Here is a 19,520-nt window from a genome sequence, read left to right on the forward strand (position 1 = left end):
TGTTGACTGCTCACCTGTCCCCAGACAGAGTTCCATACTCTCCAGCCTATCCCTAACATAAATAGCAAGTCCCTCTCCCTGTCCGACGGGCCTGTCTTTTCTAAAGAGCCTGTAACCTTCCATTCCAACACTCCAGTCATAGGAGCCATCCTACCATATTTCTGTGATGCCTATTATATCATACCCCCATAGACGTGCACACATCTCAAATTCTTCTTGTTTGTTAAATCAGAGCCCACATGTTCATCTCAGTCAAAGGGGATTCCTCAACTAATATTTTTCTAATCTTTCTTGCCTAATAATCCACATCTGCCTGAATTCAGAGCAGAAGCTGAAGGTGTTTTGAGGGCTGAAGGCTGATAAGACTGTTACAATTAAAAGCACCAGGACCCAGACACTTCACATACGGCACCACTGACTTGCTAAAAAGCTCTAGAGAGATTATTAAGGTTTCTTGTGGACAATTGGCCATGAAGGTGCTTGGCTTTTCTTCCCTTTACCAGATTCTACAGCCCCTAAGTACTAGCATTTACTGAACTCTCTTTTCTTACAGGAGGTGGTGGTGAGAGGGTGGAGGGGGAGAAAATGAAAAAGGAAAAGAGTAAGAGTAAGAATTGTACAAAAAATAAATCCTGCTTTTGTTCTGGATAAAAGTAGGTCAGTGTTTTCCATCCTCACTGTCAGTTTTCTGCAGTGTATTTCATACAAAGCATCGTCATTCCAGCAAAAGGTATTTATAAAGTGAGCTTTGACAAAACAATTGTATATTTTTTATTGCCAGAAAGGCTTTGGCATCTGTCACTGCCAGGGAAGATTTAAGATCTAGCTAGAATTTTCATCTCTCACAATGACTTGGCCTATATTGTCTAGATCTAATAGATCTGATGTTTTAAAACCCCTTGGGCAGTAAAGCACTATAAATTGCAGCTGTTAGAAATCCTGCTCCTCCATGGAAAAACTTTCAGTGGGAGCAGTATGAATGTTTCCATAATTTATTTTCACCCAGCACCCCCACAACCCCTCAGTTCTCTTGATTCAGCTTCAAGAAAATAGTACCACAAGAGAGCTGGAGCATGCCAAAAATAACACCCCATGGGACAAGGAAGGTACCTGTCGTGGTTTAAACCCAACCACAAACCTCGTTCACTCACTCCCCCCCTTCTTGCCCTCCCCCTGCTCCTGGAGGGACGGAGAGGAGAATAGAAAAGAATGCAACTCCCACGGGTTGAGATAAGAACAGTTCAATAACTAAGGTATAACACAAATCACTACTGCTACCACCAATAATAATAATAATGATAAAGGAAATAACAAGGGAAGAGAATACAACACAACACCAGCCGACCAATAACTCTCCCCACTCCCCCCAGCCGAGCACCGACCGATACCTCGTCCAATCCTACCGTTCCCACCCTTCCGGGGTAACTCCCCATTACATCCTGGGCATGACATGCTGTGGTATGGAACACCTCTTTGGCTAGTTTGGGTCAGGTGTTCTGTCTCTGCTTCCTCCCAGCCTCCCCTCCTCCCTGGCAGAGCATGAGGCTCAGAAAGTCCTTGGCCAGACCAAACATTCGAGCAGCAACTGAAAACATCGGCGTTATCAGCACTGTTCCCAGGCCAAAAGATCAAAACACAGCACTGCACTAGCTCCTAAGAAGGACAAAAATGACTGCTGCTGCTCAACCCAGGACAGTACCAAGAACACAGACTATTGTGGGCAGGGGGCATGACAGAGGTTCTGCTGAAAGAAATCAGACAGCATTTTTACCAGAACTGGGGAACAAAGACAACTTTTTTCATTTCTCCATAATTTCCAGCCAACTGGCAAACCAAGACCCTTTTCCACACACATTTCAGTCCAATTACACACGGAAAAAAAAAAGAAAAAAGAAAAAAGTGATACTTGAAATTTAAAAACAAAGAGAAAAATATCCATAATATTCTTGCGATCTTTTTCAATGTGCATATAATCAGGACCAGCCAAGGCTTATCACATGCACACAAAATATTAATTCCAGAGCATTTACTCCATTGTAGTGACACATAATCACTGCACAGACAATGTCTCCACTTACTCCACTCTTCCACTCTTCCCAAGAGTCCTTGGGCCCCTTACCTGTTCGATGAAACAGGATCTGCAAGTATAAGATGCAGCTGGGGTAGATGCTTATCATTGGTTCTCCAGTCACATCATCCTTAAAAACAAATATATGAGAGACTCATCCACTGTTGATACATAAAACAAGCACAGAAGATCTACATCAGTCACAGAAACAAAAGAAAAATGGACTAAGAGGCCCAGAACTCACTAACATCCCTACTTCAATAAAAGTGGGGTGCAGGACTGATCAGCAAGACAGGAAGAGTTGAAAAAGAGGCATGCACGAGAGAGAGAAGCACAGCAGACTTGCACTGGCAAATATAAGAGACGGATGAAGGACCACAGGGCTGAAGGGTTTATATGTAGAAGCATTAGTAAAGGCATTGCAATCTGGCCTGTGTATTTTCACTGAGGTTCATGCTTTTGGAAGAGATGACAGAATAAGACCTTAGACAGAGAGAGGAAGGAAGGCAGAGGGGGGGATTTCAGCACATCTCTCAGCTTTGGAGACAAGGAGCCAAGGCACAACCATAAACTAGTTGATCCCCAAAGCTTAATCTGAACTGTCCTAAACCAAACATGCCACCAGAAAGCATTCCTGCAGCCCTGTAGTAGCTCAGCATTGCTCACAATAGCCACAGCATGTCCAGCAGAAGAGCAAGGTTAGTCACTAAATCAATGTTATGTCAAATCCCAAAGTCAATCTGAGTCTGATTCATCTTGAAAACACAGCTCCCATGTCTTCAAACACAGCCAAATTCTTTACAGGAAAAAGGTCTGTGCTTCCCTGGGTGTTGTGAACAAGTAAATAAATCTAGCAAAATCCAAACACAATTTGGCAGGATATAATACTTGTTGGAGATAATCCTACCTGCTGAAATTTCCTTTTAACCTCAGTGAAGACTCCAGTAGATGCTAAGTATAATCAGAACAGATACCAATTCTCTCCCACTGGAAAGCAGAGTGAACAGTCTTCAAAATCTTATTCTTTTGTGTCAGAGTACAGCAGCCAAGGAAAAGTTCTAGAAATAGTTACTTTGTACAATTTTCTTCTGAAAAGCAGGCTGGGTGATTTTGGCTGTGGTAGCTCCCCAGGGTACTAGCAACATAATTCAGCCCATGCTTTTCAGGCCATGGGGAACCAGGATGTTCCCAGGTAGGGGGGACTGCAGATTTCCACAGCAGGAGTTGGTCCAGTCTCTCCTGAACCCACAGCAGGTTGGGAAGCACCATGGTAAAGCTGTTGTCAGTGTTTTTTACCAGTTGAAATTACCTCACTACAACTTCTGCCATGCCACCTAGCTTGAAAATGGCTCTCAAGTATTACAGGATGGGGGTGACTGCTGTGGTCATCTAAAGATATGCTTTACAAGTAGATTGTCCCAAGATTCTACAAAGAAGTTTCCTGGAAATGCCCATTACGTTACACAAAGTGTTTATTCAACTTTAATTGAAGTTTTGATCGTGCATTAATTGTAAATTTTGTTGAAAAACAGCATGAGTTTCCTGATGGTTAAAGGACTGATATTGCTATTCTTAACTATCATTTATAGTATGGAAGGCTGCAGTGTGATTCCCCCTGCAGAAGCAGGTGCAGTATATACCCACCTGAAGAATCATCCTTGGCTCTGGAAAACTTAGAAACCTAAACACACAATGCAGACAAAAAAGCTACCATTATCTTCCTTCTCCAGATGGGGAACTGAGGCACAGAGAGATTAAGTGATTTGCCAACATCTGTGGAAGAATGGAGGATTAAACCTTGATCTCCTGAGTCCAAGTCTGGTGTTCAGTCACCAGACCAGCCTTACTGTTCCTGCTAATGTGTTATTGCTATCGTCTGCTCCATGTTTTTTCCTACCCATTTCTACCTAATCCCTTTTCAAGGTAGCCCTTCAGGGACCGTTACTTATGTGGGTCAGGGCTTGATACAGCCATGCCAAAAAGGGACATATTATTTCTTCTTGTGGGCACCACTGGCTTGGCTGGCAGGTGCCACTGCTGGGTGGCATCGCAGGACAAGGACTCACAAAGTCATTTCTACTTCAAGGCAGAAAAGCCTGCTGTGAAATCAGTAGGCAGAAGGGAGAGAGTAGACTGTTTGCTGTGGCTCTTACTGCATCTGCAGTTCCAATCCTAGAGAAGCCAAAAAAGAAGCATGTTCATGTAGGAAGAAATCTTGTAAGATGGGGCTGTAAAACAAGAAGAACAAATCTTGAAAGCTGTATACTGAATGGATTCCTGGACCCTCAGTATTTATTTCTTGCGCTACGATACCACCTGCAGGCCCCAGTCCAGGGGATGCTGCTGAGAATAAATGGTTTTATAACCCAAGGGGACAGGCCCCAGCCCTCAACCTCCAAGGGAGCTTTTCCCATGGCTAGGGAGGTTTTGGATGATGCTCTGAGCACACTGTCAGACAGGTGTACCCCATGCTGCATCATTACATGCATTGTCCAAAATGGTCCCCTCAACCCAACCATGGCAGGGGGTTGGAACTAGATGATCTTAAGGTCCTTTCCAACCCTAAGTATTCTATGATTCTATGATTCTAAACACCTTGCAAAAAACTCTGGAGAAGGTCCCCAATGAAAATAAGTCTGAAAATGGTCTTTGAGGTGGAAAGCTGCAGGAACCAAGTAACAAAGTTATTTCCTGTACTGATTGCAAAAGGTCCTTTGTCCTCCACCAGCAAGAGATGCCTCAGCATGTGGACCCTAAATAAGACTGCTCTGCTCCCCCAGCCCATGCCAAAATGGGGGGGGGAGAGTGGGGGAGGGTGCCATCGCCAGGCCCTCTCCTCAACGCCTGTCACCCCGATTGCGGTGGGCGAGAGATCACAGGCAAGCAGCGGTATCTGCTCAAGAGACATCAGATGGCTTCGGAGCAAGGGTAATCCATTTAATTCTAGAGAAGTTTTTCCACTCAGAGATCATACACACTGCAGATCACAGGAACACATGCAAGCATGAAATTTTGTTTTTAAGAATTCTTTTCCTGGGGCTTCCATGTAAAGTGGCAATGAATGGGAAAAACTATAATCATGACAAGACAATTACAGAGGGGTTTTTTGCTAAGCATGAAACTTTGAAAAAATGTTTAGGGAAAATGGAGGTTAAAAAAAAAAAAAAAAAAAGCAATTTTTGTCCAGTTGTTGCACATTAGACATCATGTCACATAAGTGACTTTAAAAATAATAATAGGCTTTAAAGTACCTAAGTAAAAAAAAAATAAATCTTTGAGTTTGAACTACTTTTCCTGCTTTGGCTCTTGCAGTGACACACTGAGTATACAAATGCTGAAACAGCCTGTGCCCTCCTAAATGCTGCAAAACACACACTTGTGCTTTTAGCATGAAAGGACTAGGAGACACACATTGGTATTTCTGGGATTATAGTGAGAAAGCAGGAGTGATAACTTCGATGTTCTTTAAAAAAAAAAAAAAAAAGTTGAAAAGACAGAAAGCCATGAGTGATTTTTTTTTTCTTGGCAAAGCCCCCCAGGAAAGAGCTAGCATGGAGAATGAATTCCCTCTCATCTTCCAGAGAGGTAATTCCTCCCCTTCCAGCCTAAGTTCACTGACATGGCTGTGTGGGGAGCTCAGATGCTGTGTGTCTGAGCCCTGCTTAGCCTGTGGATAAACAGAGATGTTAGTTTCTACAACAGGCAGTCACTTAAAAGTTCTTCAGTAGCAAATATTCCCTGCAAAATAAATGGGCATTGTACATTCAGAAATGTAAAATAGAGCCGTGAAATACATGATCTCTGCCTTGATGGTCACAAAGATAGTAATTTGAACTCTGGGGAAGGTTTCTAACTTCTTTGTTGTTAAAGCTGGTCCTTTCTTGATGTAGGTCTCTTCTGATATAACAACAACTTCTAAGAGGTTTTCACAACTGCCTTATTCGTAACTGCAGCATCCCAGTGGCTTTGAGTAAGAAATAGAGTGTCAGATAAAATCACAGCCATAGGATTCACGATGCTAAAAAAATTGCTCTGAAATTTTTCAGCTGTCCTTATTTGAGAGACAGGGATTTTAGTGCTCATCACTTAGGAGGAAAATGGCACAAAGCAGAAAGTCTGAAAGCGTTTACCTTGATTTTGTAGCATTGCAGCATCCTTTTGGGTCTCTCATCCCTGCGTCAGACAATGCTCAGCTGCGATCAAAGACGTGGATGCTACACTCAGCTCCTCCAGATCTAGAGACAATCAGCAAAATAATTTGTCAAATTGTCAAAACTTAACAGACATGGTAGAGGATCAGACCAGGGAAATCTGGATAGACTGTGCCTTCACCCAGTCCTAATCTCACCACTGGAGGCTGTAAACATGATGGGTAAAGTGACAGTCTGGCTACAAATCTGTCTGGCAGCTTCATTAGACATCTTTCGCCTGACTGATTAAACTGCATTTAAGACTCACTTTAATTTTTTCAAGTCTTTTGTTTAAATTAAAAGGTCACGTTTTCAAGTGAATGATCCGCTGCCCTCTTCAGTCTCCTGCCACAATACAGTTACATTACTACTAGTGTTTCACAAAGCGCTGTGAATAAGATCCACAGACACCAACAAATGTCACAGCCAGCTGAGGTTACAGAAAGGGTTTTTTGTCTGTTCGCTATATGCCACAGCAGGGATACAAGCTTGAAAAGTCCCCCAGCCTCAAACTTGGGCTATTTCTGCTGTGCACCAGAGGACTTGAGAAGAGGACTTGCAACTTTTGCAAATTTATTAAAGCAGCTGGCTTTGCCTGGTGCATCTTGCTCCACCTTGTTTTTGTAGCTTCCTCACCACTCAGAAAATGAAAGGGATTTTTGATGGTTAGACAAAAAACCCCAAAACAACAAGAAACAAACCAGGACCTGTGATCTGGGGTCTAATGCTGCCAAGTGCTGAGTGCCATCTGTTCCCACTGGCTCCGAGTGGCCGCGGGGCTGCTCCAGAGCTCACGGGATGGGGCCCTGGCGTGGCAGAGCCCGACAGAGCGGGGCAGCTCTCCAGAACATGTAACACGGCATCCTGGGAGAGCTCCCAGTTTACACCTCTGCGTCTCTGGCCTGCAGACAGACTGCACTTAACCTGCCGCCCTGCAGCCAAGTGCTTCTCTGAGCTCGCGGAAAATGCCAAGTGCGCGCAAAGCTGAGAGAGATGTCCTGGCTGTGTCTGAGACTTATGTACGCTTTGTTCCTAACTAAATAGAGGCAAGGAATCCCTTATTACCTGTGCTGGGAGGTGACGACGCACTGAATATTGCAGTTTATGTCACACTGATGCCATTGATGATGGTTTTTTTAAAAAAAGAAACACAATCCCCCAACCTCACTCACACTTTTCCATAGGTTTTCGCTTGGCAGAGTGCAGCACAGGGATGAATTGGAGGGTCAAGATGTGGAGTAGCTGTTTCTGATGAGGGCGATGGCTGAGCTGTGTGTTCCTCTCAGGTGAAAAGCAGAAAGCAAGGGAATCGGATAAAAAGGACTGAAAGCAAAACACTTTGTCACTGCCTCAGAGGAGCCCTTGCTTCCTGCTGACAAGTTTAACTCCAGCATGAAGGGGTCAGTTTTGAGTGGCTGCTACAACTCACTTTACACCAAGGGGATGTAAAAGTTGACTGATTTTTTTACTAGATGATCCTCACAAGTGCTCTGCTATAGATGAGAGCACTCTGCCCACTGAACTATTACATTGCCTAAACTGCAAGTCTGTTAATGAAGAACATTATAAATGTGACTTAATAAACTGAACTGTAGCTTGGTTTGCAATATTCATTGTGTCCTGTGTCCGACAAGCTTCCTCTCAAGTCTTTTTTCTATAAATCACATTACATAGGAACTTTGGCTGTGAAACTGCACACAAAAATGTATTTGGTAGAGGTTTACTTCCCTTTATTTTCATGTACAATTAAATCCTCAATAATCACTGGGGCTTTTAGAAGATCACTGGGGCTTTTAGTAGTGGTGGTGACATCACAATCTCCCAGATACAGTGTTTCCTTTGGATTGCAATGGAATTCAATCAATAACAAGCACAGGTATATACTGATACTGCAAATACAACCCTGCCTGCCTGCTGCATTTTTAACTAATTGCAAGGGTCAAAGGCTGGTTCGGTATAACATGCACGTTATTACCCTAAAATCAAGCTGGCTTTTCTGACCCACCAGCACCGAAGATGCTGATATCCTGTAGTGTAACATTTGCATTAGGCCTACATTTTTTTAATCGATATGCCTAAGATTCACATGCATGTATTGACAGAAGAATAGATCCTTTAGCCAGTAAATCCTTGACATTTTTATATCATACTATAAGCCCAATTATCCTCCTTTTCCTCTGTTCCTCAATCAGAAATTGAAAGGCAGAAGAAAATCCAGAATACACAGTAAAGTTTTCCAAGTTGTGTGGATTACTGTGAATAAGAACAGCAAATATGATCCAGCAACAAGTAAGAATATTTTGGGTATCAACAGAGCTAAAGTACTGTTTAAGGCTTGTCTGAATGGGCTTGCTTTTGTAAAGCTAGAGGACATTATGCAGTTAATTTCTAAAAATTAAATAAAGTTATCTTTCTTTTCCATTACCTAAGAGAAATACTTGTGAATGACCCTTTCCTTTTCTTCACACAGCCTATGTTTTTTTCACAACTAGATGACTCTGATAGGCACAACCGTTCTACTAAGCCCTCAGTTTGTGCTGACAACAATTATATCAGTTATCCAGGCCCTTACATGTCATTAAATACCTACTTTCATAGAGAAGGAAGAAAGAAACAACTACAATAAAATGCAGTTAATTATGGACATGTTTAGAAACAGTCTAATGAATAATAACGTTTTATTTCTTCTGCCTATGACACAGTGGCAAATAATTAAGTATCAAAAGAATTCAAAGTATTAGGTAACAATCAGAAAACTTGTGCAAGATTTTTTCTGCTCAAGTTTAATTGCTTCATTGTTCCCATGAACTATAAACCACAGGGTTGATAGCAGTGCTAAAGTTTACTTCTGTAAAGGAAGATTAACATATTCAGGAACTTTACCCTAATCCTTGTTTTGCGTTAACTCAAGCATATTGGATTAGTAATTCTTACCTACCACCCACTAGAAGAAAATGGGTTTCTCTTCTCAGACAACTGGCTGTATTGTACCTTCATGTGCATTATCTGCACTGAAAGCGTTCTGCAGAAAGAAATAATACGAAATGAAAGGGAAAAGGGTTTTACACTGTGATGGCAAGAAATAATTGCTGACATTACAGAATCTGAACTCTACTGAAAGGCTAGACCTATGCCTCCCCAGTTCCTGTGCTGTTATTTCAGGCAAAATGAGAACAAACCTTCCCACTTTTCTCATTCAGGAAAATCATGAAAATGAAGGAAAGTTGATTTACTAGTCCTGATTTGGAGGCTTGTGAGGTGTACTGGCAGAAAGGGACCAGAGCTGGTTTTGTGGTTAACTAATTCTGCTGAGTGTTGTCTGTTAATGCAAGAGCTGCAAACCCACTGGGCACCTGCTTGCTCAGCCCTGCTGGGAAAGGGGACAGTTGCTACAGGAAGCATCCTATCCTGGTGGTCCTCCTACTGTGTGGACATAGTACAGTGTGGACCAACCACAAGTACCAGTATAACCCTGGACCCAGAGAAATATCCCACTGAAGAGTTAGACCCAACAGGTCTCTCCCATGCAGCTCATGCCCCATTTTCACTAATTAAAATCACAGCATGGTTTGGGTTGAAAGGGATCTTAAAGGTCATCTGGGCAGGGACACCTTTCACTAGACCATGTTGCTCAAAGCTCCGTCCAACCTGGCTTTGAACACAGACAGGGATGGGGCAGCCACAGCTTCTGTGGGCAACCTGTGCCAGTGCCTCAGCACCCTCACAATGAAAAATTTCCTTCTTCTATCTAATCTAAATCTACCCTTTGCCAGTTTAATTGCCTGAACAAAGCCAGGTCCTGCTTATAGTGAACTCAGTGCCATATCTTCACCCCAGCAAAGAAATTGCAATTACTTGCTCTGTTTGCAGTTACTTTTCTCCCAACTTTTGTCCTCTTCAAGAGCTTATATCCCAGGCCCTCCTGCTCCCTCTCCGTACATAAGAGCTATCCCTTTACCCCAACAGGAGCAGGACAAAGTCATGAAGGCCAGCAGAAGGACTTGATGCCATGCAGGTTTCTGTGAAGTTTGGTAAGTCCCAAGCATCTTCCTTCTTACATATATGGACAAACTTAGCCAGACCCTTTCTATCATTAATCAACAAGTTATGTCAGGAAATCTGAGGAGATTTTGAATAAGAGACATGAGATTGAGACCTAAATTTTCTTGGCTGCACAAAGCAGACAAATTCATTAGAAGCTGATTTACTGTCCCAAAGGTGGGGGTTACTCTGCCCTATCTGTAAGTCACAAACCCTGGTGCACCTCTGTTCCCTAGCCTAGCTGCCTGCAGAGTATTCATCCTCCACCACCCTTCATTTGGCCACAGAAAATACAAATTTTGGGGTGCAACAGATGTGCAGTGCTTCCTATAGTAGGACCCTGATCTCATATAGACCTCTTCAGTACAACTTTAAAGCTTGTTAGCTTACAACCAGAGCTGTAGGGAGTTACTTCCCTATGTCTGGGGAACAGCAAGAAATTGCCCTGACAATCCTGCAGAACTGGAAACAAGCCAATGCATTTCCAGGGGAAGTTGAGGTGTTTTCAGAAACACATATGTGACCTACCTTTGAGCTTTGCACTGCTATCACTTGAAACCTTTTTCTTCCTGGTGAAAACATTGCTTTTGCAGTATCAATAAAAGAAAAATGAGGAGTGGATCAAAAAATTACCCAGACACTTCCTGCTGACTGTTATGAGAGCTGCCCATACAAATTTTCCACCTTCCTTTTTCATGGCTTTCCACCAAGCTGTGCCAAACACACTGCATATCACTTACTGTTTGGGATTTTATGAAGGAAAAAATAAATAGAGCCTCCAAGTACTAATTTCAAACTGTTGTAGTGAACTCTCCCTTTTTTTATTACATAATAGAGCCTTTTGTCCTCAGTTTTCCATCTGTTTGCTAAGCATTTTTCACTTGAAGACTCAATTAGGACAAGAAACTCCCACACAATCATTCAATTCAAAAATTAATTTGGAGATCAAGGGACTGACTTAGGCCTATACCAGTGACTAAAAGCGATTCAGCCTTTGTCACATGATCCAAGAGAACTGAGCAACAACAGTTTAGCTGCTTTAATCCTACTTAATTTGAGTGCAAAGAAATTCACATGTCTTCTCCTAAGAACATTTCGCAAGTACACTGTGTCCATTTTTCTGGGTCCCCACGTTCAAAGACTTTGTTTCATTGAGAGCTCATGACATCCTTGATTAATAACCCCCGTGCAGACAAATGAAACACACTATTTTGCAGAGGTAATGAGTGACCTACTCAGAAAATATCCTGCTGAGGAAGAGGTGGTTCCGAATAACATATCTTATAAGCAGGAGTGATAGCAAAACCAGCATCTTTAGGGTTTTTGGTAGTTGAAGCAGGTCCCACTGTGCCAGGGAATGTAGAAAACAGATGCCATCAGTGACTCAACAAGAATATTTAAAGGAATAATACAAATATGTCATGAGAGGTCTTAGCAGTATCTTTGTCACTAATTTTATAACTTTTTGCCCATCCTTTGCGCAGGCTATAGGGTCATTAGCAGTGAAAGGCTACCCCCTCACTAGCTATCACCACCTGGCACGAGTGTATCATCCCAGGGCCATGCACCAGGGTATCAGCCCACCTGAAGCTTGGCTACAGCCTTTTTTTTTTGTGGGGACAGCCAAGCAAATTTTCATTAGATGAAAGAAAACTTGCAAAAATCCCATCCAGCAAACACACGCATGTACATGTACCCTTTCCCTCTCTAATGCCTTGTGCATTTGCTGGGTTTGGAAAAACTTAATTAAAGTCAGTTGTGAAATTTCCAAGTAAAAAAATGTAATCCCTTACAGTAAATGTGCTGTGATTGTTCTGGGTTCACCCTGCTTCTCCCCCTTGACTGGTCTCATGGTGAGACAACATAATCTGAGAGATCAAAAAGCTGAAACTGGCTATGTTTGCTTTTCATCCTCCCTCCAATGAAGCAAATGATATTGGAGAGGACTTCAACTGCTACTGCTTGATCCAAGCAAGGAGCCATGATCATCCCTGTATCTAGCAGTTCCACCAGTTCAGTAGCTGGCTGCCCAATTCACATAAATGTCTTCCCTGGGCATGAAATGGTCTCCCTGCAGGAAACCTCCCTTTCCAGGAGCATGATTGCAGAGGACAGCTTCTGATAATGTCCTGGTTTTACCCTCTGCCTACGAGAGAAGTGCAACATGAAGGTATAACTTCTTTTCTCCTATCCCCTTCAATCCCTAGATGTCTGGAAAAGAGTCTCTAGGAGTTGCATGGAGTGCGTGGCACCCCTGCTCAACCTAGAGGACAGAACTGCAGGCCTTCAGCTGAAAAAAGTGTGCTGGGGCAAGGGGATGAAAATGGTGTGAGGAGCCCAAAGAAAACTTCTGGGCAGCAGCCCTGATCAAGGTGGGACACAATGGCTCTGTGCTGCAAGGCACATATTTCTCCCTTCTTGCTGTCCTGCTGGGACACAGACTGTGTAAGCCTGTGTTTCTAGGTTGGTGACTTGTCCAGCTCTGAAGGCACCAGTTTTCCAGGAAATGTGCAGGTGTAGATGGAGTCCCACTTCCAGATGTTGCACAGCAAGCATCATAAGCAGACAGTTGGGACTTAACATAGAGAAATCTTCCTTGTCCTCACCTTTTCCTTAATTTACAGCTCCATCAAGATCATTGGTGAGCTGATGTTTTGGGAAAATGTGCCTAGACACAGTCATTTGCAGGAATTGGTTCATCTAAAATGTATGTGGCTTTGTTAAAGAAAGAAGCCATACAGAAAGGTCTGTGTCGGAAACCCAACCAATTCAGCATCAAAGAGAGAAGAAATAACAAGCAAACCTTGCCCTCTTCCCCTTACCCATGCGGCATATTTTATCTAGCTGGAGTGGTGGTGCTGGCATGGTGCCAGGGATCTTGCTGATAGATCCAAGCAGCACTGATTAAGAAATATAACCAAAGTAATTAATGATGAGGGAGGACTGACTCCTGGTGCTGATGGTGGAGCTGGGATCTGCCTTGTTCTTTGCAACAGTTAACCCCAGAAAGAGTCAATTAGAGCAGGACTTCTCAACCTTTTGCAACAGACACTCTCACTTTCAATTAAAATGGATTGCTAGGAACCCAGAGCAGCAAGTCTGAGTCAGCAGGCTGCACAGAGCATCAGGCTACCTGGGCCTTTGTAGTTTCTGACTGCATTTCTCTGACATGCCAGTTTTTAATTTTCAAAAATATTGCCTGGACTTCACCGAGGATTTATAGAATCATAGAACCATAGAAGAGTTAGAGCTGGAAAGGACATTAAGATCATCAAGTTCCAACCCCCCTGCCATGGACAGGGACACCTCACACTAAACCATGCCACCCAAGGTTCTGTCCAACCTGGCCTTGAACACTGCCAGGGATGCAGCATTCACAGCTTCCTTGGGAAACCCATTCCAGTGCCTCACCACCCCCACAGTAAAGAACTTCTTCCTTATATCTCACCTGAACTTCCCCTGTTTAAGTTTGAACCTGTTACCCCTTGTCCTATTACTACAGTCCCTGATGAAGAGTCCATCCCCAACATCCCTATAGGCCCCCTTCAGATACTGGAAGGCTGCTACGAGATCTCCACGCAGCCTTCTCTTCTCCAGGCTGAACAGCCCCACCTTTCTCAGCCTATCTTCATACTTCATACATAGGCTTCTCTCCAGCCTATCCCTAACATCAATAGCAACTGCCCCCCCCCGCCTGCCAGGCCTGCCCTTTCTAAAGAACCTGTAGCCTTCCATTCCAACACTCCAGTCATAGGAGCCATCCCACCATGTTTCTGTGATGCCTATTATATCATATGCCTGCAGAGGTGCACACAAGTCTAATTCCTCATGTGTGTTCCCCATGCTACGGGCATTTGTACAGAGGCATCTGAGCCGAGCTCCAAATGAAGCCAGCTCTTTGGCTGGAGCGGTTGGAACATCTCTACATTGCTCCAAGCATTTATTATAGGTGCTGGCAGCTGACTGGGTGTGTTGGGATGGAATGATGCCTCCTCCCCCAACACATCTAGTTTAAAGCCTCCTTGACCAGTCTGCAAGCCTCCTACCAAAACCGCTCTTCCCCTTGTCAGACCAGCTCCACCAGCCCCCAGTAGACCTGGCCTACTGACTTGGGTCCCGCGCTCAAGACACCCAAACCTCTGACTATGGCACCACCATTCTAACCATTTATTAACCTGGCCAATCCTTCTAGCCTTTTTTGGGGTCCTCCCCTGTATCCTGGAGAATTGACGAAAAGACAATCTGAGCGCCAGAGCCCCTAACCACCTCTCCCAGGGTTCTGTAGTCCTTCTGCAAATGAGTTTCAGCACTTTTTGTGCTCTGGTCAATATCCTGGACAAATTTCCAGCCTCTCCAGTATTAGGAATGGCACTTGCTCTGATTATCAAGGCAGCACTTGGTTCTGTCTATATGTAGGTCACTGTTGTCGAGAAGGTCCACATATCTTAATGCTGGCTCAATATTCAGGCCTGCTGTATGTCTGTAGATGCTCAGTTCTTCTGGACGGGTGCAGCTTTGTCCATCCTCAGATCACAATGCAGGGAGGGTTTTGGCATATTGAAGCTGATTTCAGCTTACTAGATTCATTATTATTTTGGTTCAGGTATTCTTTCTAAATTCAGTAATGGCTCTAGCTGGTTTCCCTCAGTATAGAGCAAAGGCTAGGAAATCAAGTCTGAAAAGCAAATTTTATATGTTTTCTCTTACATCCTTTGTGCCAAAAAAATAATATACGAGAGAACTGCAAAGGAGTCAGAGTATTTTAAATTTTTCATTTTATTTTACTCTTTTTGTAGTTTCTTGGATGAAACTTGAGTGTCACAGAGCAAATTTCAAGCGACCCCAGCAAGTCCAAAACATTCAGGAGCTTCTGACTCTTCCCGGCTGGCCCTACTGGCTCTGCCAATGGGCACACATGGATTTATCCCTTGTTTTCCTTTATTTTCCCCTTGGACTTCCAGACTGTCCATGTCCTGCTTAAGGAGTTATATGCAGAATTCACCATGAGATGAAATCGGGCAGAGGTTTAAAATAAAGGTTGATTTACTGCACACTGGAGAATGAGTCTCTACTCCAAGCTCCTATTGCCATTTGTGCTGGAAATCTGTAGGCAGCTTCCACACAGGCAAAGGCTCCCCTGGATTGCAAGGAGTCTCTGTATTGTTCCCTTCGCAAATGAGACTTGGTTTTATTTAGCTTTGGTTTATGACCACACAGAAAAACGCACTGTGCTGAGCATCAGCATCACAGTATAGAGGTAAGATCTGAAGCATTATTCTACATTTTGGTCCAAACATAATCACTCTAAAACCCCCAAATTGAATATTTACCCTACTGCTGGAGACACTCATAGATTTAGTCTCCTTCCTACACCCTTTTTTCAACACAAAACCCCAAGGTACATTTTCATTACACTCCTTTATGATTTTCATCTCCACTGGAGAAGACATTTTCTAGCCTAGAAGGTAGAGGCTTTGCTTTATACTGTCAAAAACAGCAAGTTCAAGTCCTGTGGTGAGGGTCATATTTTTTATAATAAACCCTTCATATCCATTATTATCTCTTTGTTAAAGGGTTCAGTACATTAATTATCATTATCATCCAATATATTTTGTGCAGAATGAAAATATTCCAACAATGCTTTTGTCTGAAGAAGCAAAACATAATATACCATTTTATGAGTAATTTTCATGAAATTCTGCATGCATCCAGATCTTGTGAGGTAGGGAACACACTTTGTTTGAACTTTATAGCCTTCTCATTCAGTTTTCATTAATAATTTTTCCTTCAGTTCTCAATAGGTTTCTGTAGCATTGAGGGAATAATATCAGAGCCCTCCTGTAGCTAATTTAATATCTGTAAATTTCCATGGCTGATAAGCAAGAAATGCGCAGACAAATAGAAAACTAAAATAGTGAATGTGGGAGGAAAAAGAACCACAAATGAAAGTGGAGACTGCAAGATGCTGTGAAGTGATAATCATTGCAAAGGGTTTGGCTTCATCATGTAAAACCACTAGCAGAAGAACAGTGATTATTATTTGTCCTCTAAAAGAAAATCAGAGTTATACATTTGTTATTTTTTATTTTGTTTTTGTCTCAAAAATCATTCCCTTGATAGGTAGAAAATGTTTTTTCATGGAGTTTTTCACTAGCCTTTCTTCTGGGCCATGGTCACATGCATCCCTACCTTGCTAGAGGCACTGGTAAGGACAACTGTTTTTCCTGGTCCAATAAATAATTTTCTACATCTTTCTCACCTAAAGGAAGGCTCTGACCCATACTCATATCTCTACTCCTCTGCTCTAGACAAACAAGCCCAAATCAGCATCCAAGCTACCTTGTCCTTGCCAAACTTCCTGCTACATATTTCATGACCACTTACTCACAAAACTTTTGCATTCCCTCTCTGAACTATGTAAAATTCAGTTGCTCCCCCCATCCTCCTCACCTCCTTAAGCCCAAAATCCAGCCCCTATTAATTATCTCCCTATTATTATCTTAATTATCTGAGAGCTCATGCTCTCAGCTGCAGGCTCTGAAAAGCACACAGCAGAAATGGAGCTGGATTTGGGATCAAGCGACTGCAAGAAGATGCCCAACCCAACTTCTGAGGACAAGTAGCATCCAAAGCAGCCACGTAACATGGCCCGCGTCTCATTTCCTGTCCTCCCACACCATTGCAGGCAGTGTAAAGCCCTGGCCTGCACACTCACATGAATTTGGTTGCCACTTCAAAGGTGAACACAATATCCTGGGCAAGAAGCAACTCTACAAACACCATAGACACACCCAGCAGCTTTGCAGTGTTTGTTGCTATTGCTCCCTTCACAGAAACTCCATCTTTATTAGAAACATTGGTTGCTGCTCCATAGCAAACAAATCTTCTAGCAACAATGGTCTGCTTAGCAGTAGCTTGGGGAAAGAGCCCACCTGGAAAGGATACTCATGGATCTGTCAATTTAAGATGTGTTTTTAAATCCTTGCCTGCATGCATGACATAATTTGTTTTCATAAACTCTCCCAGTTACACAATACTTTGTTGCAGCCATCATATTCAAGAAAATCTACATTGAGATAGAGGACAGTGTATTGTGGGTTTTTTAACAGGGGGAAAGTCTGTAGAAGGACCACAGACCTTGCTGTATTAAGTCATCCCTCCACAGCAAACTGTAGACGGTCTATAGGGAAATGTAAGCTGGAGTGTTCAGAAAAGGTGTAATTCTGCTCTCTCTGGACAAGTCAGGCCTGGTCCTACAAGCAAACCCATCCTGCCCAGACAGGATTGGAGCCTGACATTGGGCCACTGGAAAGACAGGACTTGCAGAAGGAAATAAATTCCTCTGGAGCCATGGGATCAACCATGGTGCCAGTCACCAGGATGTGTCAACAAGCAAATTCTTCTCCAATCCTACAAATACGCAAAACCCTGGCACCCCCAGACCTCACATCTCTAATTAAAAATGGCCATGAATACTTCAATAAACAATGCAATCCATCATGTTCAGGACATAATAAAGAGACATGGAGTGGAAAAGAAGCTTTGCCCTTGTCCTGTGTGCCATACTGTATGTGTTTCACTGCAGGAAAGCATGTGCTAATTTCTTACCTCTCTGCTGACTGCACTGTCCTTTTGCATAGTTGCTGCTAAACTGCATGAAAGGTATTTCTAATCTCGTGATGGTGACTGAAAAGGTCTGAAGGACACAAATTAAGTCTCATAGCAATAGAGCAGCCCAAGAATGGAAGGTCAGCCAGTTGACTCTTCCCAGAATCCCCTGAACAATGCAATTATTCATGAAGGAAATTTCAAATTATTTTCATTACACTTCTGTTTTACCAATCTAACCAAAGTGATTAATTAGGGATTAAAATATTTACTCTGCACATGCTGCCTTGGCACGGCACTAGAATATTTAAGCATTGTGCTAAAAGGGTCAGCTGTCTCCAGTACTGTTTGGAATTCATTCTCTATTTTCTGTGTAAAAGGGCATTGACACTCATGTCTATACTACACTTAGGATCCCATTAGGGACATGGAGAGAGAAATGACTTTCTATTCCTACCCTAATAGCTGCCCCAAGCTGCCCAACTTCTTTACTGGGCTACTTCGGCTTAGAAGCAGACAACAGCAGCAGCAATGACTACAATATGCCATGCAGCAGGTTTAAAGTTCAACACCTATTCCACAAAACCAGAGAGGAGGGAAGTGCTTGTGAGAACCTGGAAGGACCAACTAGAAAAAAGAGTGTTGGTATGGAACACAGAAGAATCGGACTCAGATTTGGTTACTGATATCCTGCACAACCCTGCCCAGTTTCTTATTCTGACTTGTGCCTCGATTTCTTAGTTTTAATTTGGTGCTCACCAGCAGCAGGGTGGAAACTTGTCATGCTCAGTAAAGAAGAGTGGTGCTTTGATTTAGGCCCACCAGAAAGCAGAACACTCTTCCAGCGAGGCTATCAGGATGTGGTCCATGGGAAGGTGACACCACTGCATATTCTGGTGTGGACATCCCACAAATGTTTGTCCTTACCTGAGCTTTGAGTTAGCATGAGATAGAATTAACACACAATTAGGATATGATGTACACCGGAGTGGAAGCTTGTCTTAATGCAGGGATTTGGGAACCTTGGCTCTCTAAAAACAGAAACATGGACTTACTGAAAGTGGAATTGTTTTCACTGGGTGTGAAGTTTAGAGAAAGGATCACTTTGCAACCCCCCGAAACAGTGAAACAGTGTGCTGTAAATGCTTTGCTTGCCGCATTCCCTTCCCAGAGCTGCAACCAGCAACCCAGATCAGAGACTACAGCATATGCCAATTTGCACTAACCTTCAGAGGCTCCTGGAATCAATTTGCAATTTGTCCCTCATCCCCACTTGTCTAACTGAATCCAAAGCAATGGGATATGTAACAAGGAAAGACCCCAAGAATGGTGAACATGAGAGACTACACAACTGATGGTGCAGCAGGCCACAACAGCTCAGCCAGTCTGCACAGGGATGTTTGCATTTGTTTCAGTGCTGAGGATACAAGTGGCTTTGCTGCCATTGTGATCTGACACATCCTAAGCAAGTGCGTCTCTCTGCAGGATAGTTAAAATGCACAGTACCTCCAAGCTGGTGAGTGCTGCCACTGCAACCTCACCAAGATGAAAAAGATGTATAACAGGATTTGCATTCCTTTCCAGAATGACTGCTGCAAGCAAACGTTTCAGCA

Source organism: Lathamus discolor, chromosome 6, assembly GCF_037157495.1.
Source record: "Lathamus discolor isolate bLatDis1 chromosome 6, bLatDis1.hap1, whole genome shotgun sequence".
Taxonomy (NCBI): Eukaryota; Metazoa; Chordata; class Aves; order Psittaciformes; family Psittacidae; genus Lathamus; species Lathamus discolor.